At 36.7% G+C, this 25,599-nt stretch overlaps 1 long non-coding RNA gene and 1 other non-coding gene across 2 annotated transcripts in view; both read left to right on the forward strand.

The window, feature by feature from the left end:
• LOC138706385 (uncharacterized) overlaps positions 1-25,599 on the forward strand; it is a 180,292-nt gene that overhangs the window by 90,893 nt on the left and 63,800 nt on the right. Inside the window, exon 2 of the long non-coding RNA XR_011333973.1 lies at positions 7,220-7,379. This is a non-coding gene — a long non-coding RNA (uncharacterized lncRNA). The remainder of the gene's footprint in view (positions 1-7,219; positions 7,380-25,599) is intronic.
• TRNAY-GUA (transfer RNA tyrosine (anticodon GUA)) lies at positions 22,628-22,700 on the forward strand. The gene has a single exon. It is a non-coding gene; the product is annotated as a tRNA-Tyr (tRNA).

Consider the following 25,599-nt stretch of genomic DNA (forward strand, 5'->3'; position numbering starts at 1 on the left):
GATAAAAAAAGACTTCGTGTGACGGATTGAGAAATACACGTGGTATTAGCCGGTTTCAAATCCATTACTCCAATTTCCACGCAGTGGTAACATAAATAAAAAAATAAATAAATAAGCAAATAAGTAAATAAGTAAATGCCATATAAATAAGCTAGTACGGTGGTATTGTTGCTATAGTTGTCTTTAGATCCTAGATTTTCGACTTCAGTTACGATCCAGGGCAATGGATTTTAAAGGGAGATGAAACTGTTGAGTATGACTTCTTTTGGAAAGTAAGTAAAGGTTTTTCTAATCAGTTATTATACTACAGTAATCCGGCGGCACACTTCTGCTAACACTTTACATTGTCAGTTTGAGTATTTTTTTGTTTACTTGATTACGACGCTGAATTAACTACTATGTTATTTAGCGTCGATGGGATTAGTGATAGCGAGATGGTATGTGCCGAGATGAGGCCAAGGATTTGCCATATATTACCTGGCATTCGTCTTACGGTTGGAGAAACCCCAACCAAATAATCAGGCCAAGAGGGAATCGAACCCGCGCCCGAGAGCAACTCCGGATCGGCAAGCAAGTGCCTTAACCGTTTGAGCTCCGTCGATAGTTGTAATTTGTCTGAAATTCTGAACTCTATTGAGAGATATGTAATTTTAACCATGGCTGGGTACCCAGTAAAGTCATCCCATTACAGGCTATTACGCATTCTGTCCTTCGCCGGGCTTGAAGTAACTTAGATGCCGGGAAAACCCAACGCGCCGGCCGTCAAAAAAGCAACCTCGTTGCTCGGTAAGAATTCCAATAATTTAGGTTAACTCGCCCTGTACAAGAGTAACTCGCTTGCCTCCCTCACATGCCCAATATTGTTGACTTAACAGTACTGTAACACAGGTAAACATATGGGTAAAATACGAAATAATACATAAACTGTACAGTCCGTGTGTCCGTGCATCATGAATATAACCGATGGTCATTATAAACTAGAAGTAATCCCACTAATGCGTCTGCCGTGAGGCAGGCTGCAACGGAATTGCAGAATGACAAAATAATTATTACGATACGTGTTGTTGCTGCATCCTGGGGAAGAAAGTTGTTCAATTACGGTAGTCAGTAGTAATGCAGTAGTTCCCGTGAAATTATTACTTCTCTTCTATTTATTACTACCTACCTGTTGTGACGTCATCGAGTGACATCACATTGCGTGCCGCAACCACCCGCCGAGCTGTAATTACGCTTTCTTTGTTTGTCGCTGTTAGGGATATTAAGAAGCTAATTGAGATTGTGTAGGAGACGGTAATATTTCAAAACTGTGTTCAATTTTTTGTTTGTCACCCGGCAGTTTAGACCTCCAGAGAATAAGTCATATTCCGGAATGCACATCTTTTTTCTGTGCAATTTCTTAAATGTTTGGATGATAGAGTTAAAAACGGGCGAAGTTATATTACCGATTTTAGTTTAATTTTGGAATTGTTTCCATTTACTTCACCGAGAGAAGGAGAAATATTAGTCATTAGGTAGGCTACAGAGAGATCAGATTAAATTACAATATTTCTTAACTTCGTCATAATAGCTTTTTTTAAAAAAAAACATTGTGATGCTGTTTTTCAAAGGTCTGTTTCTAGATTCTAGCAGAAACATCTGTTTATATCAGCCTTTTTCAATGTTTTTCAACATGTGACACACTAACAGTGTAACTTAAAATCCCGCGACACACTTATATAATCTAAACCATTGGTTCCCAACGGGTGGGGGGGATTTTAAGGGTTTTGGGAGGGAATGTGATTACTGAATGTTGACTCATGTGGACTCACCTTTTTATTGTCGGACCATCGGATCTGTGCCCCTTCAGCGCTGTCGTCGTTCTTGGAAAAGTTAACGCCTTTACTCACTCCATTCCACCAGCTTTCCTCCCACCACGTCAAACAGCATGCCACGAACCTTGCCGAAATAGGGGTATTGCCAAACTTCCGTCAAACAATGTCATGTCTCTTTGATATTGTTTATTAATAATGTGAGGTTAATTATTACTCATTCATAATTTAATTTAAGTAGGTCTAATGACGCTGATTGGCTTCTACGATTATTTAGAGATAATGATTACAGTGGGTATTTGTTGGTTAAATGGAAATTACGTGAAGGGAATCTACAGTATTTCGTTTTTAAAGAGAAATGTTTTCGTCATAAATACTTCGCCTTCACCTCATTATCGTATTCTGTTAGGTTCGGAACGTGATCTTGAAGTCTTAATGAAATTATAAAATTGTAGGATTGAATGAACACATAGTTATGTACCCTCTTTCTTTCTCATCCGGGCTAGGGACCGACTATGGCCAAGTTACTATAAGCTACGATCTTATTATTTACATACTATATAACATAACATACTGATAATGTGCAGAAGTTTTAATTTATGCTTATGAAAATAATTTACATATTTACGAAAGACCAAGACTTGTGTTATGCATGAAATTACAGAGGGCATATCCCGGACATATCTGAATCTGAGTCACTACTATTGCTGCTGCTGCTGTCTTCACCCAAATTGATAATAAATCTAGATACTTCCTCGTCTATTAATCCGTAATGTTTCTCTCCCATCTTGGAAATTTATTGCTTCTCTCGCAACCTTCAATAATTTCTTCAAAGTCGGAACTTCTTTCTGCATGCTATGAAATTCTTGTATCTTTCTTCTTAAAATACATTAGTCCATATCATCTACAAGAATTAAAGGTTTCCTTGGTTTGTTCTTCCCTGGTGATTCTAGCTTTTCATCTCGTGCACAGATTCCCTTTCTCCTGATTTTCTTTATTAGGCGCTCTGATCTGTCTATATAAATTATAAATTACATAAAAATGTTGTATTATATCAGTATTAGTTAAGTAAGTAATTTTAATGCGTAATCAATTGAAATAAAATAAGCCTAACCTGTGATCGCAGCTGCTCTTTTCGTTGCCTGATTTATAGGAAACAGATAGGAAACCTGTGTGTTTCTCTTCATCGAAAAATGCTATTACTTGCTTAATATTTTTTCTACAGTATTCGTGTTGAGTTGACAACACTGGACTGCAAGTGCGAATAAGCTGGCCCGTAAGAAGGCTCAAAATTGTGAATAGTGGGGGAGAGAAAGGGAGAGAGATGGGAATGCAGGGAGAGAAATGAATTACCGAGGCTGAGAAGGAATTAGGGTTCAGTTCGCATATCTTACGGGGACACAGATCCGATGGTCCGACAATACTACTCTTTTCACTGTTATTTTTCCGATTTACTACTACAACCTTTACTATTTTTATTTTCTCGCGGCACACCGTTTGAAAACGGCTGATCTATATGCTCATTCGTCTGCTTACTTCTGCACAGCCTCTCCTAAACTTACGAGTATTAAATACAGACGAATAATTTAGGAAATATGCATGTGAAATTTCTGAATTACTGCTCTGGAAATAACGGAGTTTTTGTTTCAAGTTGATGGCTTAGAATAATACAGAAGTAGGAAGTACAATGTGTCAAGTCTAAGGTTAATTAATATCAGCAACTTTGAAGTAATTAGAGCATAACAGTTGCATAGATTAGGCTATTCGGCAAAAATTAATATAAAATTATCGGTTTGAATAATAAACCAAGAATTAACCTAGCAGTCTCTTCACCAAAGTGCTAAGAGATATACTTGTATGATAGAAAACTACTCAGGTATGGAACTCATATGCCATTGTCATTCCGACATTGCTCCATTATCACATTACCACGTTGTTGTCGAGTCTGATGATGTCTAAATTTCGAAGGCAATAAATAAAGTACAAATACATGACGCTTTGTTCGTTTTATGATTTAAACTTATTTCCGCCTACATATAGGAGTTCTGATTAAAGAAACAAGCAACCTACTGTACAGGTTCCTCAGGTGAATTGCTTCAAGCGCACATATCTGCACACAATTAATTTTAGCCACCCACACTCTAATATTCGCATACAGAATACCGGATCTCAGATTAATTAGTAGTAGGCCTAACTCTACTTTTTTTTTTTTTTAGTGTATCAACATCTCTGGTTATTTAGCGTCTGGATGAAATGAAGGTGATAATACCGGTGAAATGAGTCCGGAGTCCAGTACCGATAGTTACCCAGCATTTGCTCATATTGGGTTGAGGGAAACCCCGAAAAAACCTCAACCAAGTAACTTGCCCCCACCGGAAATCGAACCCGGGCCACATGGTTTCGCGGTCAGACACTCTAGCCGTTACCCCACAGGTGTGGATGACTACTAATTGTAGCGAATGTGATGTACCAGCAACATGGGACCATTGAACTACCATTTAATTATGTGGTCTTACCAGTAACTCCACAACTCGAATAGAGTTTTTCTATGACTTCGGTGGATTTTAAATTTTTGCGTTAAATTCGTTAATTCGTTTAGAGAGACCTAGAAAGATTCTAACGAATGAAGCCAGAATTTGATATAAGTTATAGCAATGCTACCTATGTAACATTGCCTATTATTGCTTATTCCGCGAACTTGGATTTTATATCTATCATGTACAGGAATGCTACTTCTGGTGTACAAAGTCCAACTTGAATTTTCCTGGAATTTCTTTAGTATTACAAATTTCATTCCACCAACACATTTCATTTCACCTTTTTTTTTCACCTTGTTAGGAGGGAGGGAACATCCCACGCACTACGACATCTCAACATTTCTTCATTCATTACGAATGTACCATCTTTGGTGCACTCTGGATAGTCTCTGGCGAACTAAGTACTCTACGCTTCTCTATGATCATAGTCATAGAGTCGGAGGCGAATAACGGCAAGTACCATTGAAGAAAGGAATATATGGTTCGCTTAGGGAACTGTTTGAGACATCTCTGTGAGCCAGTCAGAATAGATCTCTGACATTTACTAAGAATGTGGTTGTAATACATTATGTAGCCTACAGCATATTTCATTAATGCTATTACGACGTGAAATAGTGTTTACATTCAATACTTCATCCTCCTCCCACTGCTATGCTAGTAATTATACAGCTCATGCATTTTGTCAAGACACTCGCTATGTGCAGTACGGGAACAACGTAGTCTGTGGAGGGGGTAGGAGTAGAAGGGAAGGTCGGGCGAGTGTCTTCAGAGTTCAAGGCAAAAACTAACCCATTCTCCTATAATTCGTAGGCCTAAGTAGACTCATCCGATCTCGTGCGCAGCTCTGTAGGAAGAGTGGGGGAGTGTCTTGACAAAATGCATGAGCTGTACGAGACACAAAGATAGCCATTCCTATGAGCAGTGGCGTGCTGCTGCATCTCGGAAATGTTGGCTTACATCGCAAATGAGTTTGTTATAAAATTTCTTAAATACAAATATGACCCGAACAATATGTAGGCCTATCTGGAGATAGTATGTGCACTAGAATTGCATTGTTTATGTTAAATAATTTAGCAATTTATTTTTGTTTTGCATTTTGTGTATGAAGGGTAGTGCGAGATGCGTGTTATTATTATTATTATTATTATTATTATTATTATTATTATTTTTATTTCTGTAAGATTCTGAACAGTGAGCTGCGACATTTTAGCTCTCATTTCGTAACACCGTCGAAATATGTGTAATAAGTCTTTCTATGCGTAAAGATATAAAATAGATAGGGTAAAGGTTGGTAATATTGTGATAGTTCTTTTTGAGAATTTATTACAATTTTACTGAGCGAGAGAAAGATTGTTTTTTTTTTTTTTTTGCGTCATCGTATTGAAGAAATATTCGTGAACAAGTTTCTGCACAAAACCGGTCCTTCTCTCGCTCAGTAAAATAGCAATAAATTCTCAAAAAGAAGTATCACAATACTACTCGTATCACAATATTACAAACCTTTACCCTACATCCTCAGAAGCTAATGCGTTCATTTATCTAGACAACGTCGTATTAATTTCAGTGGCTGGTTAATGTATGACATCCGCACCGACTTCCGCCCCATGTACAGAGTGTAAACGATATAAACTGCCAAAATTGTATAGACAATACATGTAAGTCTACTTAACAAAATCAAAATTTAATTATTTCTTATGATTTTATTTTTAATTTGTGAAATACCATGTTTTTAATATTGATAGCAGTCTAATTATTTGTTTACATTTCGACTGAACGTGAATGTCATTGTCATTGTAAATTTAATAATCTGATTGGCTATGTATTGTATATTTTTAGTAGAGCCATCGGTGTAGCTCAGTCGGCAGACTCGCTGCTGATCCGGAGCTGCGTTCGGGCTTGGGTTGGATCCCCCTTTGGTCTCATTGAGTGGTTTCTTCCGAGGTTTTACCCAGCCGTGGGACTGAAGCCGGATGGTCTATGGCGAGTCCTTGGCATCAAACCCTTTGATTTGATTACCTGGTTGGGTTTTCTCCGAGGTTTTTCCCAACCAAAAGGCAAATGCCGGGTAATCTTTTGGCAAATTCTCGGACCTCACCTCATCTCACTACATCTCGCCAAAATATTGTAAAATATTGCACAAAGTTGTAAAAATTGTAGAAAATTACTAAATTGTAAAACTGTAAAAATTGTAATTGTAATATTGTAAAATTTTGACTTGTTCCACATCTTAAAGCTCATGTAAGATCTATGGAATAAAATAAATGAATGAATAAATGAATGAATGAATGAATGTCCGACCGACCTTGAACTCCACACGTAGCAATACATAACAGAGACCAACAGAGTAACCAATGACTGCTTCAGCGTGCGTATTGGGCAAAGTAAAAATGATTGTTTTATTTTCAAAAAGATTAGACTCATAAAACTTTTTGGTGGGAAAAACCTTGACAGTTACAGAAAAAACATTGTATTTCTTCTTCAGTTATTTATGCTCTACCACCAGTAAGTTTTTTGCAGTTCATATCGTTTACACCGTGTATTTTATTCACAGTTATTTCATATACTGAATATAATGTGCAAGTACTTGTTTGTGTAAAAATGAGTGACTCATTGTTGACAGTGTCATATTGCGAAATGAGTTACGCCTGAATTTTCACATTCTTCCTTAAAATATACCCTATTAGAAGTATAGATATTGCCTTCGTAAAACAAAGTACTTTTTTTTATATATGACGCCCTTTCAAGAAAGACTAGTTAAATTATGTAAAATAATTGAATATTTATAATCTTGTAACCAGCGTATAATATTTAATTATGTAGGAAGAACACGAAGTAATGTAAAATTCATGACTCATTATTGTTTTTATGTTTCAGGTACGTTTCAATGAACGAGTCAGTGAAGATGGGATAGTGGTTCAGGATGCTGCAGACTCTTTTGTCATTACTCGTAAAGCGTTGAAAGCCAAACGTTTGAATTGTTAGTCTTGCCATAAAACTAGTGGAGAGTTTTAGTACCTCATGGGACAAACTAATGGTAAGTTTTTTTCTTTGTGGAGAACATTAATGTATAGAAACACTGCCCACTGCCTCATACCTAGCTTTATTTTATGAACTCGGTTATTGAGCTAGAAATAAAACTCTTTAAGAGGAACTGCCTACATTTCCATTATACGAAATGTAAGAAAAGAATATTGTGATGCTGCAAAATATCGGCTTCGAGATTTTTGGAGAAATACTCTTTTTAGCATCGCTCATAAGTGATCGGAAATATGGTTTTGAATGTACCGTCCGCCTGTTTTCCTGTCTGTGTAGCCTACAGCGATTTCTCCCAAATATACGTATTCATTATGTGCCAGTCAGTTTTCTGGAAATCATGCACATGAAGCATAAAGTCCAGCAAAATATCAGTAGATCCTTGCTTCAAATCAAAAACACAAAATAGCAATGAACTCGAAATCTGTCCTAACGATAGTTTCTTAAAATTTGTTTCTTGTATAAGATGAAAAACTAATGATATGAGCTGAGCAGTATGTTTCTAGACCCCTAAGTTACGTAGAAATTACTCGTATATGGAAAATTATTTTTACATTTCTTTCTAAATTTCGTTAGAGTGCTACGTGCCACGTTGGGCTAAAACAAGGCTAATCACTGTCCTTATTAAACGAGCGCGTAATTGTTACAGAAATAATCATATAAATTCAGAATGCGGACTATTCTGCACATGCCTAACATAACTTTGACACGCCCTCTTAAAAATTCTCTCTCTCTCTCTCTCTCTCTCTCTCTCTATATATATATATATATATATATATATATATATATATTAGAAATCCATTTAAACATAAGGGATAAATGAACTGTAACTTCACAGGGCTAACGGCTTCGGCAGCTGGATATCTGGTTCTAATGAGTGCATTGATTAAAAAATTAACATGGAGGCATGAGATAATTACTCTGTCTCCCATCACAATTCATTCTATCGCCAATCACGTCAATCCTTAAATTGGTGTTTCAGGACCTTATTTGCAACAAAAAATCCAAATACACTTTTTCAATATTCATCTCCGTTTTCGAGTTACACGAATATCACGCACCATATCTATCCCCATTTGATTCCACACCTAATGGACTTGTCTGCTTGAGAGAAGGTAGGCTAATTGTCAGTTATCTAGAGCAGATACTCAAAATGTCCCCCTCTCTCACGAACACACGCTTCAGCACGCCGTCTGACCTTTCGCTGCACATTATCCATTTCCGTGTTGGTGTATCTTCATTGCAGCCGTGTTAATCATTGCAACAAGCTCTTTCCTGCTTGCCGTCTCCGTTTGGTACACTTTCTCCTTCATGCAGCCCCAGAGAAGGAAGTCCAATGGTGTTAGGTCTGAGGACCGGGCTGGCCAGGCAAACCCCTTCCAATCCATCTACCTGGAAAATGGTGATCTAATCATTGGCGTACTGGAAGTCTGAAGAATGTGCTGGAGCATGGTCTAGTTGATACCATAGTTGCCTGGCCAGCCCGGTCCCCAGACCTACCACCATTAGATTTCTTTCTCTGGGGCTGCATGCAGTAGAAAATGTACCAAACGGAGAAAGCAAAGCAGGGAAGAGCTTGTTCAAATATTAACACGGCTGCAATGGAGATATGCCAGCACGGATTGGATAATATGCTGCGAGAGGTCAGACTGCGTGCTGAGGCGTATGTTCGTGCGAGAGGGATACATTTTGAGCACCTGCTCTAGACAACTGACAATAGCCTACCTTCTCTCAAGCAGACAGGTCCATTAGGTGTGAAATCTAATGGGGATAGATACGGTACGTGATATTCGTGCAACTCGGAAACGGGGATGAATATTGAAAAAGTGTATTAGGATTTTTTGTTGCAAATAAGGTCCTGAATCACCTCCTTAAGGATTGGCCTGACCTTTAGATACACTCTGTATATCTTAAGGAATTTGATGAAGACAATACAAATATGGTTTATATTCCTGTATCTGCACGCACACTTGAACAATTTAACTCGTAATCGGTTTTATACATCGTTTTACAGTGATTTTCGTGTACCTAGGAATTACAAGATTCTTTCTCAGAAACGGAAGTATCTGTCAAGCATGTTTTGGATAGAAGGATCTACAAAAATGAGTGTGTGTGTGTGTGTGTGTCTAATGCTTACCCACTTCACGTGCGTGGTTCGGGTCCCGTACATTGCGGATAGATGGCGGACTGTGACCCATTTTCAATTTGTACACCATTTCGGTAGGCCATGCTGTACATGATGTGTATCTGTGAGGTGAAGAGTTATGTCATGTACTAGTGTGAGAGTATGTGTAAGTGTTCGTCTACAAAAATGATGATCTGTAGAAAATGTGTTATTGTAAAATGTTTTGCACCATCGATTGAGAATAATCCCAAAATAATTCAGCATAAACGGTATGGTTTACAAACTTTTAATTAGACAGTTTATATTGTGTAAAAGATATCTTTCCCATTGAATAACGAATACGTTGAATAACAAGAATAGTATGCATAATAATGAGTATTGCTAGGGAAAAATTCGAGTTCCATAGACTATTGAGTGAAACACATGAAGGATTTCTACGTCGAGACATTAAAAAGTAGTGAAAACGTGAACAGTCTAAAGAGAGAATGAAAGAAGGAACATATGTGAGGAAAGGATAAGATACGAGTTGGAGTAATCTACACAAAATGAACTTAACCCTGAACTTTTCGTAGTGAGGATATTCGCATTTTAGTAACGCATGTTACAGTCATCACCAATCACTAAGATTTACAAGTGTTTTAGGACATAACGTCTTTTGTATCGAGAGGTACTTGATTGTCTCTGTGAAATTAATTTTTTGTTCCCTCAAGCAAATCTTATTGGGAAAATAAATTGTTTAATTTTGTATATATTTTTTTTAGCTACAGTTTGTCGAAGGCTCCTTTTATGCCTTATATAAATTGTTTTAATCTAATAATTTATATTTTTGTATCCTGAAACTTAAGGAAAACGTTAGGATTTGGCTATAAATTTTAAATCTTTGTACTCTGAATATTGATGGTTTTGTGTAGTCATTGGCGGTTTTTATTACTCCTGGTAAGAAATCCTGGATACACTGCAACAATATGGATTATTGTGCTTGCCCTTATACGTATTTTATACTTCCTTTGCTCTCGTGACCTTCAAAGCACTACACTCTCACAATACATCCCACAAATACGATTGCGTTTACTATCCAATCATGACGGTTCGCAAAGACGTCTGTCTGCAAATTATATAACTTGATGGGACGGGTAATCTTGCTTACAGTCCTCATAAATTAACCAGTGGGGATATTTATTTTACTATACGAGATATTTGGTTTTATTTTTCTTCCAAGAACATTTTGGTATAAATACTTTTTATTCCTTCTTAAAACTTACCGCTCCAAAGAGAGGACGAACCGGCGATCTTCAATTCTGCTGACAGAAATTATTACCAGTAAACTACAAAGGACGACATAGTTTGTATTAGTATAAAAATTATTGTCTTCTTATCAGTTGTCAGTGCCAACCAGCAGAGACTTCGCAGTAGTGTACAGAAAAAGAAACCTCATCCCTTCGCTGTGGAGGTCGCCAGCGAGCTTCTGCCAGTATTAAAGAGCGTTATATGAACATGGACTATTGCAATTCTTTCTTGACACACAGGCCAACATTTTGTCTTCATTAGTTCTTATTGTCCCATCGCAGAAACGTCTTAAAACTAATGAAGTATTATTAATGTTAGTTGCGTTAGGAGCATAAAGAGGACATGGCGCCTACTTTTGCATGAAAGACTTCACACATTAATGTGCTGTTGTGGACTGTGTGATTGTTAGGGAAGCCCAGAAGATAACTGACCATTTTAATAATTTATGCTTGTTTAACGTGCATCACATATCACATATAAATAGTTGAAGGGGTTCTGGGAACAAAATGCCGTATCTTTATTATTTCCTAGAAGAAAATACGAAACTGTAGGTTAATAAGTTCTGAGAACACGCGTTAATTATTACCTAGATAAAATATATAGGCCTATTTTATTGTCTTTTGTTTCAACTTCATTATCTTTACAAACATACGTACCGATATTACTTACAATTATACGCAAGAACTTAAAACACGATTTCTCATATTACACTGTAGAAGTCAACAGAACAATTTGTACTTCGGCGTATGATTGACACGTTATGATATTCTTCACTTTTAAGTGATAGTTTTGAAGATATGAATTCTTGATGCCATACTCTGTCGAAGTTGAAAGAAGTTAATTAATATTGACTGTCCGACAAGATTATGCGTATAAGAAAATAGTGTCTTCTTACCTGAAAAAATGCCTATTCTCTTGCTCGAACGGTGTAACGAATAGCAGCGATCAAGGACCAAATAGTGAGAATTGTAAGCGTTACACTTCCACAGCTATGTTATGATTTATGAGTTTCCCTTACGCACTTCACGCTGTGTACACCAAATAAGATGGAGGCCTAAGATAATAATGACCCAAAAAGATAATTGAACTAAACTTAGGGTGACCATATTTGCATCGATAAAAAAGAGGACACAAAGCTTAAAAAACGAGGACATTGTTCGAAAAAAGAGGACAGAGAATATGTATTTAGATTTAGGCTTAGGCCTATATTTTACTTTAAATTACGTCAATATATATATTTTATTACAAAATATTTACAGTACATATTTAGGCTTATATCATATTAAAAGTATGTTAATATCTATTTTGTTACAAAATAATTCTGAAAAAAAAAACTTCATAATAATGATTTTACAGTTCGCTGTATATAAAAGTAATGGGAACTATAATAAAATTATTAAAGAGAACACAAAATATATATTCGCATCTCGATTTACTAACTACCTCTGAGCAACGACTATAACAAGGAGGAGCAAAGGGAGTTATGATCGTTGGCAAAGAGTATATTCCGTCAATGCTGCTGCCACCTACAGACAAATTACTTGAAAGGTGTGAAAGCAGATAATTTCAGAATATCAGGCATACAAGTTACGAAGAAGAGAACATTTTCTGATTTTTTAAAAATCCGCCCGGACCCAGGGCAAATGCCTGAAAAGAAGGACATGTCCGAATAAAAGAGAACGTCTGGTCACCCTAACTAAACTAGTCTTTGTGGAAGGGAGGTGAGCTTCCTGCCAGAGCTGTGTAGTCAATACAAGCAAGAAATCCTTTTGTGGTAATTGTGTGATCGGAATGGATGTTTCTCTGTTCACAGCAGAACAGCAAGTGTTTATTTATATTTTATCTCATCCCAATAGGAGTAAAGAAACGTTGCAAAGTGTTTCACGTGTCGAAGTTCTTAGTCGTCATACAATGCATAATATTCTTAGAAAATTGAGAGAGACTGGAAGTAGCCTATACATGACAAAAAGAGCAGAAGGGTGCAAATTATTTTGACTTAAACGATATGAAACTTCATTGTTTTTATCCATTTTAACGACGTAATATCAGTAACTGGGTTGTTTAATGTCGGTGGAATTGGTAATAGCCTAGATCATATATACCCAGATAGGTCGGCCTTATAAGCTTTGACGTTAACAACTTTCGTCAGATTTACTACGCTGCCATCTAGTTGTTACATAAGGAGTCAAGTCATAATTCCCATTTGAATTGCATTAGCGACTGTACTGCCATCTCTTGTTCGTTTGCGGCGGACGGGTGGCGATCCTGGCGGTTGTTCTCTTCAAAGTGCTGCCGATTTTAACATAGCGATGAGTTATCTGTTACATATATTATATAGGGTAATAGATAGGCAAACACTTCGTTTTTAAATAAAGCTGCGTATTTTATTTTTATTAATAAGTTTAATACTAGCTGAAAGCATCCAGCGTTGTCCGGGTTGTCCTTTTTGCTTCTTTTTTTAATTAATCTGGTTGTCAGAACGCTCTCTAAATCACTCAAATCTTGCGTTAAAAGTGACTATTGAAATCAAACTGGCTCTAGTAAATAGTAAAAATTGCGACAAAATATTAGTTCCAGCTTTGGAATAAAGGAACCTCATGCTCCCATTTGATTCTAAATGCACCCAATCTCTTTGGTTTCCTAAGGTCTTTTGTCTAGCTGGCAAGAAATTTTAGACCTAAAAACGTTTTTCAAGATTTCCCACAAAGTTATTGAAATGGACAAGGGTCGTTTTGAAAATAAGTTCCTCAATTATAAAATCTAAAATCAATAAACTAAACATTTATAATTATAGGTATGAGTAAATTATTATAAAACTTAACAAGGCAATACGCTTAAAAATACCTGTGAATGAAGTACTGGCTGATATGTACTGTATATCAGACAGTAGCCTACATCTCACTTGACTATATGTGTCAGAGGAAGAACAATAATTGTATGCATCTGAAGTCTGATTAGTGAAATATATAACTAATCGGCAGTGTATGCAATAGAGGGGGAAAGGAACTGACCACCTTACCCAATTATCTCCTGGCCTAGTTGCCTCATAAGTGGTGCCATGTTGGTATCACTTGTGAGGTTCAGATTTGTCTTCGAACAGTTGACTAAACAACAAGCTAAAAGAAATTAATTAATGAGAGGAAAATTTGAAATTTTCCGATTTAAAATTTTTAACACTAGACTACTTGCAAGCAGGCCTATTCCATGCCATAGGACCGATTCGTATCTTGTCACTGCAGAAAGCTGTTGATACTCAGGTTTACCAACACTAAATTCATTACACACTTCCACTCCGTCGCTTAGTTATTGTTATTACACTATCGAGCTATGGATAGCTTCATAATATCTTTATCATACGTCGTAGGTCTTAGAAAGGGTATTTTTAAGAATATAATTATACCCAGTTTTAAAAGTAAAACATACAAAATATCCTAGTTTTCATTGGGATATATGCAAATAGAAGTCTCTTGTAAAGCACCATGAATGTAAAATAACAGTTAACACATTCTGTCACAGATGGAGTTCGCTTCTGTGATGCTTCATTATCCACCCACGTACAGACTTGCCTGACAGCATTGGGTATCCACGCTATGTGCGTCTGTAATTGCAAGTCTGTATAGTCTCCTCCAAATTTTAGTTCACTGCTTTAGTGTAATACCATCCGCATCTCTCAGTAATGGTTTTGAATGTAGATCTTCGAGACTACCAAGTATACTTCTTTTTTTGTTCCACCAGGTCACGACTCGACTAAAAATCCTCTTATCTATTACATCACCAATGCTATAATAATGATAATAGTGACTGAAAATTATTACTTTTTGGTTATTTGGCGAGATGAGGTCGAGCATTCAGCATGGGGTTACGTGACATTCGCCTTACAATTGGTGGAAATCTCGGAAAAAATCCAATTAGATGATCAGTTCTAGCGGAAATCGAACCCATGTCCGAGCGCAGCTCCGTATCAGCAAACAAACGTGTTAACGCCTGAGCTACGTAGGTGGCTTGAAAATTGATTGTAATGAACTATTTAACAGACAATAACAAAGAACTGCATATTATAGATAGAGTAAAATAATTTTGCCGGTAGGAATAAGTAGTGCAACAAAAGGAAACATCAAGCTTGTAAATCGAAAGAAGAAAAAAGTAATAGAAGGAAAATGGTTGGAATATCCACTTCTGTCTTGTGTAGCAGTAATATTTTATGTAAAAAAAACTCATTCATAATTTTATTACTGTATAGTGCAATGCATACTGTTATGGAATGGAACGTGGATTTTAAATAAGAAACGTCAGGATAAATTACTTGTTACGAAAATGGATTTTTGGAGACGTGAGGTCGGAAATGCAGGAAAGGTAAAATAAAAGCACATCTATAAGAAGAGTAATGCATGCAAAATTAAACATCCTCACACAAATAGAACAAAAATATTAGAATAATATGGACATGTAAGAAGAATGCCCGATAGCAATTTTTGAAGGCAATTATGGAGTGGGAGAAGAAGAAAGGGCAGACCATCGAAGGTGTGGTAGGATAGGATGAAATGCAGTATGCAAAATCTTGGAAGCAGGGGAAGATGCCGCAGACAGAGAACTCTGGAGAAGCAAAGTAAAACATTGGTAGAAGATTTTTTGTTTTCAAATTAAATTTGTAATATTTTGTGTTTGTATTTTTTATGTAAGGAAAACCTCAACATTGAAGAAACTTAGAAATAAAATATTATTATTATTATTATTATTATTATTATTATTATTATTATTATCCGTGTTGTCGCTTATTTCACACAAGGATACCTTCCACGTCACGATAGAATCCCCTTTGAGAGTTTTTATAAAGTATACATGCAGATAATGTAATGTACTGGAAAACGAAGCTACAAAAGTGTAGCTGCAGTTCAGATTGTAGGACGCAACATAATTATGTTCGAAACTATTATTAAATTGTACGGTTTTAAGAGCACTTGAATAATATTTAATGATAATCTTTGTATCTTCGCTAATAAAGACAAATTAAAATCTACAAACGTCTACTCATAGTTAATGAAGTCAAGGTATATTCTCACCGAACACTAGAGACAGACTGGTAACGTACAAGCCACAATTCAACTAGGTCTGTATCTACTAAGATATCTTTGTTTTGTTCTATAAATAGAAAGAGGAGAATTAAATAGATTAAAAAAGAAGAAGAAAAATAACACTAATCCTCATGCCTCTCCCTTAGGATACGTCTGGATACGCCACTGACTGCTACTGCCCCTGCTGTATATGTACTATTGATATTGCTATATATTTTTACGTATGTTTTCCAGTTGAGTAATTTCAGTCTTATTCAAAGAGTACTGAAAATTTCAGGTTTTTGCATATTGCCATAGATGTAGAAATCAAACTTTGGTTGTTTTACATGTATGACGCTGTACAAAAAAAAAAAAAAAAAAAAAAAAAAAACTTGTTTTTCAATTCTTAACACGTTTCAGATTTATCCCTTTTCTGTTTTCTCGAGAGTCTGAACCAAAACAGTCTCACTGAACATCCCCCAATGGGTACATGTTAGCTTAATATTTCAATTCTTGCGAGATTCCTGGGGACAAAGTCTTTCGGTTCTAATTTTTTTTTCAATATAATAGTCCGTTTATTTTATACAGATTATAGATTTATCCTGTGCAGTAACGGTCAGCGCGTCTGGCCGCGAAACCAGGTGGCCCGGGTTCGAATCCCGGTCGGGGCAAGTTACCTGGTTGAGGTTTTTTCCGGGATTTTCCCTCAACCCAATACGAGCAAATGCTGGGTAACTTCCGGTGCTGGACCCCGGACTCATTTCACCGGCACTATCACCTTCATTTCATACAGACGCTAAATAACCTAGATGTTGATACAGCGTCGTAAAATAACCCAATAAAATAAAAATATAGATTTATCAGATATTTGTTACTAATTATTTTCAATATCCCTTTTCTTGCGGCAATCCTTGCGACGATGTTATTCGGTTTTAATTTTGTGAATATTGTCAATTTATTTCTTACTCGTATTATAGTTTTGTTTCTAGTGGATTTGTTAGTAGCTTTTTTAATATTCCCATTCTTGCGGAAATATTGGTGACAAAGTTTTTAGGTTTTAATTTTGTCAACACTGTCACTTTATTTTATGTACACAGTAGAGTAAACCTATATATTTTTTGTTTCATCCTGTTCTTGCGAGAATTCTAGTGACAAAGTCTTCCGGTTTTCATTTTGTCCATATTGCAGATTTATTTTATGCAGATTATACATTGTCCCACTTATATTTGTTTGTAACATTTGTTTGTTTGTTTTTTTTTTTATATTTCTATTCTTGCCGGAATCCTGGTGGCATATTCTTTCGCTTTTAATTTTGTCAATATTACCAATTTATTTTATACAGATATATTATTTATGCTTCAGTAGCGGTATTCAAAGTTACTCCAAAATTTTAACGACAACATTTCTCACCATAAATTAATTCTAGACCTAGCGCAGGCAGGGATCGTTGTGTAAAACCAGTGCACGAGCGCGCTGGGCTAACAGACTTCACGTTGCAGAAGGAACTAAAGTGTTAAATCACGAGTTGCACGCGGCCTCTGCGTCAGTCGGCTGCACGCCGCTGATGACGGTTCATCAACTTTTGATTGCCAGTATACGTGATGGGGCATAATGCTAGATTCGTGCTTTGTAACCAGAGAGAACTTGCGTTGGGTATCTCAAAGTCCTCTGCTCGGATTTCAGTTGTTATTAATCGTGTGAAATCCCATAACGCGGGATATTTTCCGCGTGGGTTGTATTCGCCTTCTATTGGAATCCCATTGTATCATTATTACTCTCTTTGAAGTCAAAGCAGTAACACTCGGCACCTCCCAGCTCTTCAAACCAGCTGTTTCCAGGAACAGTTGTACACAGCATACTGGACATTAATCTCGCCTGACCTTCACTCCTTGTTCTAAGGAATAATGAGATCTACTGCAACTACTGATTTGTATGTACGTATGTATTTCTGTATTATTCCTATGTGTAATTCTTCATGTAATGTATTTTAATGCTCAGAGGTATTGAGAACATCGCTAACGGAGGAAGCAGTTATTAGAATGTGAATGACACGAATTTTAATAGAGAATACCTGTTCCACGGCCACTATACTCCGGTATGGCATAGTTGCTCCCCGCGGTCAATTGGGAGGCCTAGGCATGGCATAGTTACGCCCCGAAAAAAATAGGTAGCGGAATGGACATGGCATAGTTGCGCCCCAAAGAAATCAGGTAGCAGAATGGATATGGCATAGTTGCGCCCCAAAGAAATCAGGTAGCAGAATGGACGTGGCATAGTTGCGTCCCAAAGAAATCAAGTAGCAGAATGGACATGGCATAGTTGCGCTCCAAAGAAATCAGGTAGCAGAATGGACATGGCATGGTTGCGCCCTAAAGAAATCAGGTAGCAGAATGGACATGGCATAGTTGCGTCCCAAAGAAATCAGGTAGCAGAATGGACATGGCATAGTTGCGCCCCAAAGAAATCAGTTAGCAGAATGGACATGGCATAGTTGCGCCCCAAAGAGACAGGTAGCAGAATGGACATGGTATATTTGCGCCCCAAAGAAATCAGGTAGCAGAATGGACATGGTATAGTTGCGCCCCAAAGAAATCAGGTAGCAGAATGGACATTGCATAGTTACGCCCTGATGGGCATAGTAGACACGAAAGTGATTGTCATAAAATAAATAAATTACTTAAAAATATTATAGTAGTAGCTGCATGTATCTGTCTATTTTACCGCTTCTGAATTCCTCGATCACGTGGTTTAAAAAACGTAGTCTTTTGCGGTATGTCTTATTATTGCAGTTCTTTTTTAAATTTAAGATGTTCAAAGTGATATATGTTTTAAATTAACCTCATTATACGCCACAGACGGTGTCAAAATCATTAATAAAATGTCAAGATTGCTTCGGCCTCATATTCTAACGACTCTCTCATTTGAATATGTCAGTTACTAAAGTACTGCCAACTTCATGGTGTTCATTTTTAAGGTAGGCTATCGATAATCACTGCATAAACAGTATAAAAACAGTTAATAAAGTCCTGCCAATTTCATGGTGTTCATTTTTACGGTAGGCTACACTGCATAAACAGTAGAAAAGCATTTAATACAGTACTGCCAACTTCATGGTGTTCATTTTACTGGTAGGCTATCGATAATCACTGCATAAACATAGAAAAACAGTTAATAAGGTACTGCCAGCTTCATGGTGTTCATTTTAACGGTATCGATAATGAAGATTAAATCGAATAAGAAATCAATAAGGTCGGTTGATTACGAGGCTCGAGTTCCCGTAATGTCTTTTTCTCTACCTATTTCATCGGGGCGCAACTATGCCATGTCCCTTTTCTCTCTCTACCTGATGGGAACGGGGCGCAACTATGCCCACAAAACAGGGACCCTCTTTTATCTACTACATCTTACCTGACCGTGGGGCGCAACCATGCCCTGCCCCTATATCTCTGTACCTTACAACTTTGCGTAATGTTGTTAGCGAGAGATGCGACGTTACCAGGATGACCACTACACAACAGCTGATGAATCCGTACCAATTCTAACTCCTGTGTAATGCTACGCCTTTGCTCAAAGGATTGTCACTCCTACAGCGCTACAAATTGTTTATATCATTAACACATAAATGACGCACGCGATAGTAACATTTAGCAGTCCACATCTGTGGAGTAACGGCTAGCGCGTCTGGCCGTGAAACCGGTGGCCCGGGTTCGATTCCCGGTCGGGGCAAGTTACCTGGTTGAAGTTTTTTCGGGGTTTTCCCTCAACCCAGTATGAGCAAATGCTGGGTAACATTTAACAAGCCGACAACACAGCAGCACTTCGCGTAGCAGCAGCAGCTGACAGAAAATGCTACATCCTGATTGGCACAGCACAAATAACTGTCAAGTGCATAGTTTCAACGGCTTGGGTATATGTTCTTCACCTGATTTCATAATAGCTCTTATAAAATTCATATTATTCTAATGTATGGGTATTGGACTCCCAGTACCAGTAAAGTTCGTGTTGTTGTTCACCTATAATGTACAACATTATTAAGACCTGCTGTTCATGTCAGTAATTCTCCTTCTCTTCCTTGTTTGCGTCCTAAAAAGTTTCGTAAATTTGCGAAGTTCCTTCAGTGGAACATTATCCCAGAAGGAGGAATGTGGCCTAGGAGGATGTGAGCTCACATAGCTGCTTATGCACTGCCCCGCAACCCTTGTATTTTCTTACACGTTTTTAGTTTTTCTCCTATCATTCCACGATTCATAATAATAATAATCCCAACACCAACGTCATCGTCTCCATCATCGTAGCCATCTTCATCTCTTAACGTCATTCTCGATTCTACAGCTTGAGGTTAATCTCATCCGAAATTTTCCTCGTTTTGCCATTACATAACAACGTGGTTCGATTCTCATAAGTCCACCTAAAATATACGGTGAGGCAGAAGTTATGATACATATGAAAATTGTCCGTTTTCTCTCCTCCATTCTGTTCAGCGCTGAACCCAAGTTTTACATTGATGGTGAACTCAGCAAAATTGGCGATATTGCAATGAATACCAACCCCAATTAGATGGATCCGTCCAAAATGCAGGGGCAAGAAAATTGATAGTTTGATGTGACATACCTATGTCAAACAATAGTCCTTGGTTGTTTTTGTTCGAGGATAATCTCATTGCTCGTAGATACAAGGAAATGCTTGAAGAGAGTGTTTTTCCGAGCATCCTACATAAACAAGAGAATTTTCCCAAGTTTCAACAAGACGGAGTCCCATTCCATTACAGTCACCAAGTTCGTTCATGGTTAGACGAACAGTTTCCAGGAAGGTGGATAGGTCGTCAAGGTCCTATTGAATGATCACCACAGTCGTCAAACCTAGCACCCCCAGATTTTTACACTTGTGGGGACCCTTAAAGGCCATGCCAGTCCCTTCAAACAAAGTTAAACTACCGCTTTAACCGTTACATTGAGGCTGGATATCTCTAACTTTGTTCTAATTGAAAAGGTAATGTTTATTTGTCTAATGACTAGTACATGATGTTTACAATCATTGACTGAAAAGAAAAGAAAATATCTGGCGTGTTTATTATGGGCTTATTCAATAATTAACTACCCTCTCACCGGATTTATTGTTATATAGTGTGAGAAGAATAAATAAATGAACGTATTCATAGCTGCGGGAAACTGATCAGGAGCCGTAATAATGACATGGCGGCAGTCGAAGGTCGTCGCCAGAGTAGGGAAGTGAAAGTTTCTTCGAAGACGCAACACGCTGACGAATAGCAATTTATATTTGTTGCCATAATCTTCATGAACGTGTATTATGTACCTGTTGACAGGCACATTTTTGCGCCACACAATGTATGCAATTACATGACTGATTGAACTTTTTACGATTTTAAAATTATTGTTGCATGCTACTTGCTGTCAGTATGTAAATTACTCTGGTATTCTGTAGTATAAAAGAAGGATACATTATCATGCAGTTAATATGTGGGTATGTGTGTCTGGGAAGGAGTCGATTTTGGGTTATTTCAGTGTACACGATTGTACACAGAAATCGTTTTTTTTTTTTTTCATGAAAGTTCTATTAATTTATTTAAAAAGATAAGTACTGAATACATACACATTCCTGTATTGATTTATTACGAGAATGGCTTTATCCTCAAATCTCATGTTCTTCCCGTGCATAATATTACACGCGTACGTACATAAATACATACATACATACATACATACATACATACATACATACATACACACATTTTTTCCGTGCCATATTGGTTACTAAGGTGTCGGAGCCAACTATATTGTTATATTTTATTTTATTTCATGGAGTGCAGTTTCATAGAAAGGACTTTGCCTACAGACCTTCTACTGCCCCCTACTAATCGATTGTCATAAATAAATGTCTTCCTTACTGTGACGGCAATCTTGTCTTCTCTTGTTAGTAACCAATCACAACCCTCGTTCAGAAGAATTGACAGGTTCCCGTCAAATCCACGTGGAGGCAGAGTTGCCGCATCTTTTCCGAATTTCAAGAATCCCGTCAGTTTCACTGCATAATTTCGAAGGTCACCAGGATTGTGGCAACTGTGCAATGTTGGGACGAGGGGACAGGATGGAATTGTCAGAGTTGTTTGTGTAGGAAGTCATAAATCTGTAAGTGGATGTTCAAAGGAGCCACCGAACTGCACTCCTTGAATAAAATAAGGTATACCCACAGTTACTTGGTCCACGGAATGTTCGCGTTCCTTTCTTCACTAGTAATGGCAAAAATTACTTACGAACGGAAGGGAAAATGGTGGCAAAGGAAACTGGATTTACTCAAGAAATCATGGTCGAATACCGTCTTTTTCCGCCACAAATTGTACTTGGATTCTGTAGGATTTGTATCCAAGTCCTTTCAAAAGTGATCTATCTTTTATTAAGAATGTGACAATTTCAGTAATATATTTTTTTATTTGCGAAACTTTATAAAATTCAACAAGAACTCCTTTCCTGACGATATTGTTATCTTAGTTTAAATTATTGGTCATGTATTCCCACCTTTATATGATATTTTGAAGATCTCTTATGTAGGCCTATAGGAACTTATTGCGTTTGTTGTCGTTCTTCATAGTGATTTTGTTATATTGTCATTCGTCCCTCAATAATTAGTATTTTTGTGCCAGAATTTGTGTTTGAATAACTAAATTTTGATTATATTAAAGATGTTATTAATTTGTCCTACAGAATAATATCTGTAATATTGACAATTAATATTTGAGGAGAAAAATTCGATCCGGTGCTGTGGATTGAATTCGGCGTAGCTCAGTGGTCAGAGCGCTTGGTACGTAGAACCAAGGACCCGGGTTCGATCCCCGGCGCCGAAGCGAATTTTTCTCCTCAAATATTAATTAAGTTTTTATTGTTGAGGTTAACTGCAAAATATTTCAGTTCAAGGCTGGTAAGAACAAGGTCAGTGGCAGAATGGTTACGTTTGTTCCTTATTATTATTATTATTATTATTATTATTATTATTATTATTATCCGTAACTTGAATTTCCTGCCTATGGAGAGCTGCGTAAATAATTATTGTGATTTTCAGAAGGTTATTTAACTACAAAGCTTCTAATATTGCATGATTTTGTAGAATGTTGCTCATAAATAGACAATGGAATCATTGATGTATATAGAATTTTTTATACTTCTTTTCGTGTTACATATCTAAAGTGTACCGTATAATTGGAATTTAAAACTCGTATTTGTGGAAAAGGAAATGTCAGAATAACAATCATCATCCTGTGTGATGCTAGATCTGTGGTGAATTCTTTTTTCTGACATATGTATGAATTGTATAGAATTTGGACACGAATATCTGAGAGATATGATTCGTATTGGAACCCTATTTGCAGATGGAATTATTCGAAAGTTATTGGAACTTAACGGACTATGTAATTCACATCTACCTGTTGTAGTAAGCAGAAACTGGTTTGAACGATTATGTAATCAGAGATGATAGCCTATTAATTATAAATTGGATGACTGTGGAATCTCGTTTGATTTTAAGTAGTAGTGGTGAGCAAATCTCGGTATGCCCTCTCTAGTTCTCGCACATTACGAGAGTCACAGTCCCGAGAGTGACGTTGTGAAGAATGTAAGATCGACAACGAGCGACACTCGGAAATTCTCGCTTTGTAAGTGAACAGGAAGCATCTCGTAGTCCAAGACACCTGGTTCCCGACTGGAATAGCAGTCATGCGATGTAACAGTACTAGCGGTAATGAAGTTTGTAAATTGTGTTCTATAATCTGACATGAGGTATTCAGAATTTATTGTTATGAATCACTAAAATGTCATTCACACAATCAGGATCGAAGATACTGTGTCGATTAATAACAATAAGCCCCGCTCTGTTGAACCAAAGTAAGAGATTAGTACAGTCTCTAAAGACTTCCGTGTGTACATATTTTTCAAGTTCACCTATTCCATGAAAATTAGATGATCGCCGCTCTGGGAGCTTTTTTTTTTCTCCCGAGGTGGGTATACCTGATGACCAAGTAAGAAACGAAAAGAAAACTATAAATAATCTTAAGGTTGTGTCTACCAGGTGCTGCCCTCTGGTCATTTCCAATTTTGCACTTTAAGGGGTTAGGTACAGTTTACAGCAGTAAAATTTTGGAAATATTCAACACTTTTTTCCTCCATTACTGTATCATGTACAATAATGAAAATTAGCATGTGTAAAACACTGTTCTTCTGCTATATTAAAGAAAATATTTTTACGATTTAAATATATATATATATATATATATATATATTTAATGCAGACGTGTGTGGCGTCAGCGAAAGAAATGAAGGCAACGTGAGACAACAGCTGGGAAAGGTTAATGTGCAAAAGAAAGTCGATAGGGATAAGGCGGAGAGCAGCAAGGATAAACCAGCATACAATCTAAGGAAATGGTGTGTCAGTGGAATGAAGGATTAATTAATATGGGTGAATAGTGTTTTAGTATGAGAAGGGTCATGACGAGTAATTTAATTAGTAGGAATGAGTAGGACGTATTGTAAATATAGGAAGAGTAGAGGAGCTAAAAGTAGGACTAGACTAGATAGGTATCAGTAGGACAAAAAAAAGCAATATAGATAGATGTAAAGCAAATAATAGAGGGTAGGCTTAGTTATAGTACAGTAAATGATTGTAGTGATATATTAAATAAGTTGGTCTGTGAAAATGATGAATAGAAAAAGTAATTGTTATGTTGTTATTAGGAATAGGAAATAGTAGAAGGTAGGAGTAGAGGGAAAGAAGGAATATTTAATAAACGCAGAAATATAGGAAGTGTGGTGAACGAACATGTAAGACTTAGTGGGTGAACATTAAGAGATGTCGGTCACTAACATCGAGTATTGTACAAGTTGTAAATAGTATATGGAAGGGACTGCTGGCCCGAATACTATGTAAGTGAAGGGCCAGCAGGACCAAAAGTTTGAGTGAGAATAAACCATACCAATACCAATTATACCAATTATATATTTTTTTTTCAAAATTCAAAATTGTGGCAGTTCACTGTGCAGTGATGAAGCGTTTCTCTCATAACTCAAAAACTATCCAACATTCTGTGCTGAAATTTTTTGTGTGTATTTATGCATGTCATATCTACAATATGATGCAAAATCACTTCTCTACCTTCGATACATTGTCTGATAAAAAATAAATTCATTTAAAAATGGTCAAATATCAGTATTTTCTTCTGACACAAAATGAAAAAAAAAAGTATTAAAGAATGTAGTTGAAAGAGCAAGATATTGTAAACTTGAGTTTCAGCAATAAATAAAAAGAGAGAGAACGTGAAAAAATTAACAAGTTTATGAGTTATGAGGGAAGCGCTTCATCACTGCACAGTGAACTGCCACTGTTTTGAATTTTGAAAAAAATATATATATATATATATTTCACATAGAAGAAGGGCAGTGTTTTACACATACCAATTTTCATCATTGTACAAACACAGTAATAGAGTAAAAAAAAAAAAATGTTGAATATTTCCAAAAATTTCACTGATGTAAGCTGTACGTAACCCCTTAAACTGATATTTATTCACTACAGAATTTAAACCTAATTATTGTTATTAATTTTATCATTCAACCTCCGATTTTTAAGGTATAAGACCCGCAATGTAATAATACAAAATTTTGATATACGCGAAATTATTGAAGTGAAAAATCGCAGTGATTACAGACATCAAATGCTATTGCCAGTATAAATTAAACCTAGACTATTATATTCGG

The sequence above is a fragment of the Periplaneta americana genome, chromosome 9, assembly GCF_040183065.1.
Source record: "Periplaneta americana isolate PAMFEO1 chromosome 9, P.americana_PAMFEO1_priV1, whole genome shotgun sequence".
Lineage (NCBI taxonomy): Eukaryota > Metazoa > Arthropoda > Insecta > Blattodea > Blattidae > Periplaneta > Periplaneta americana.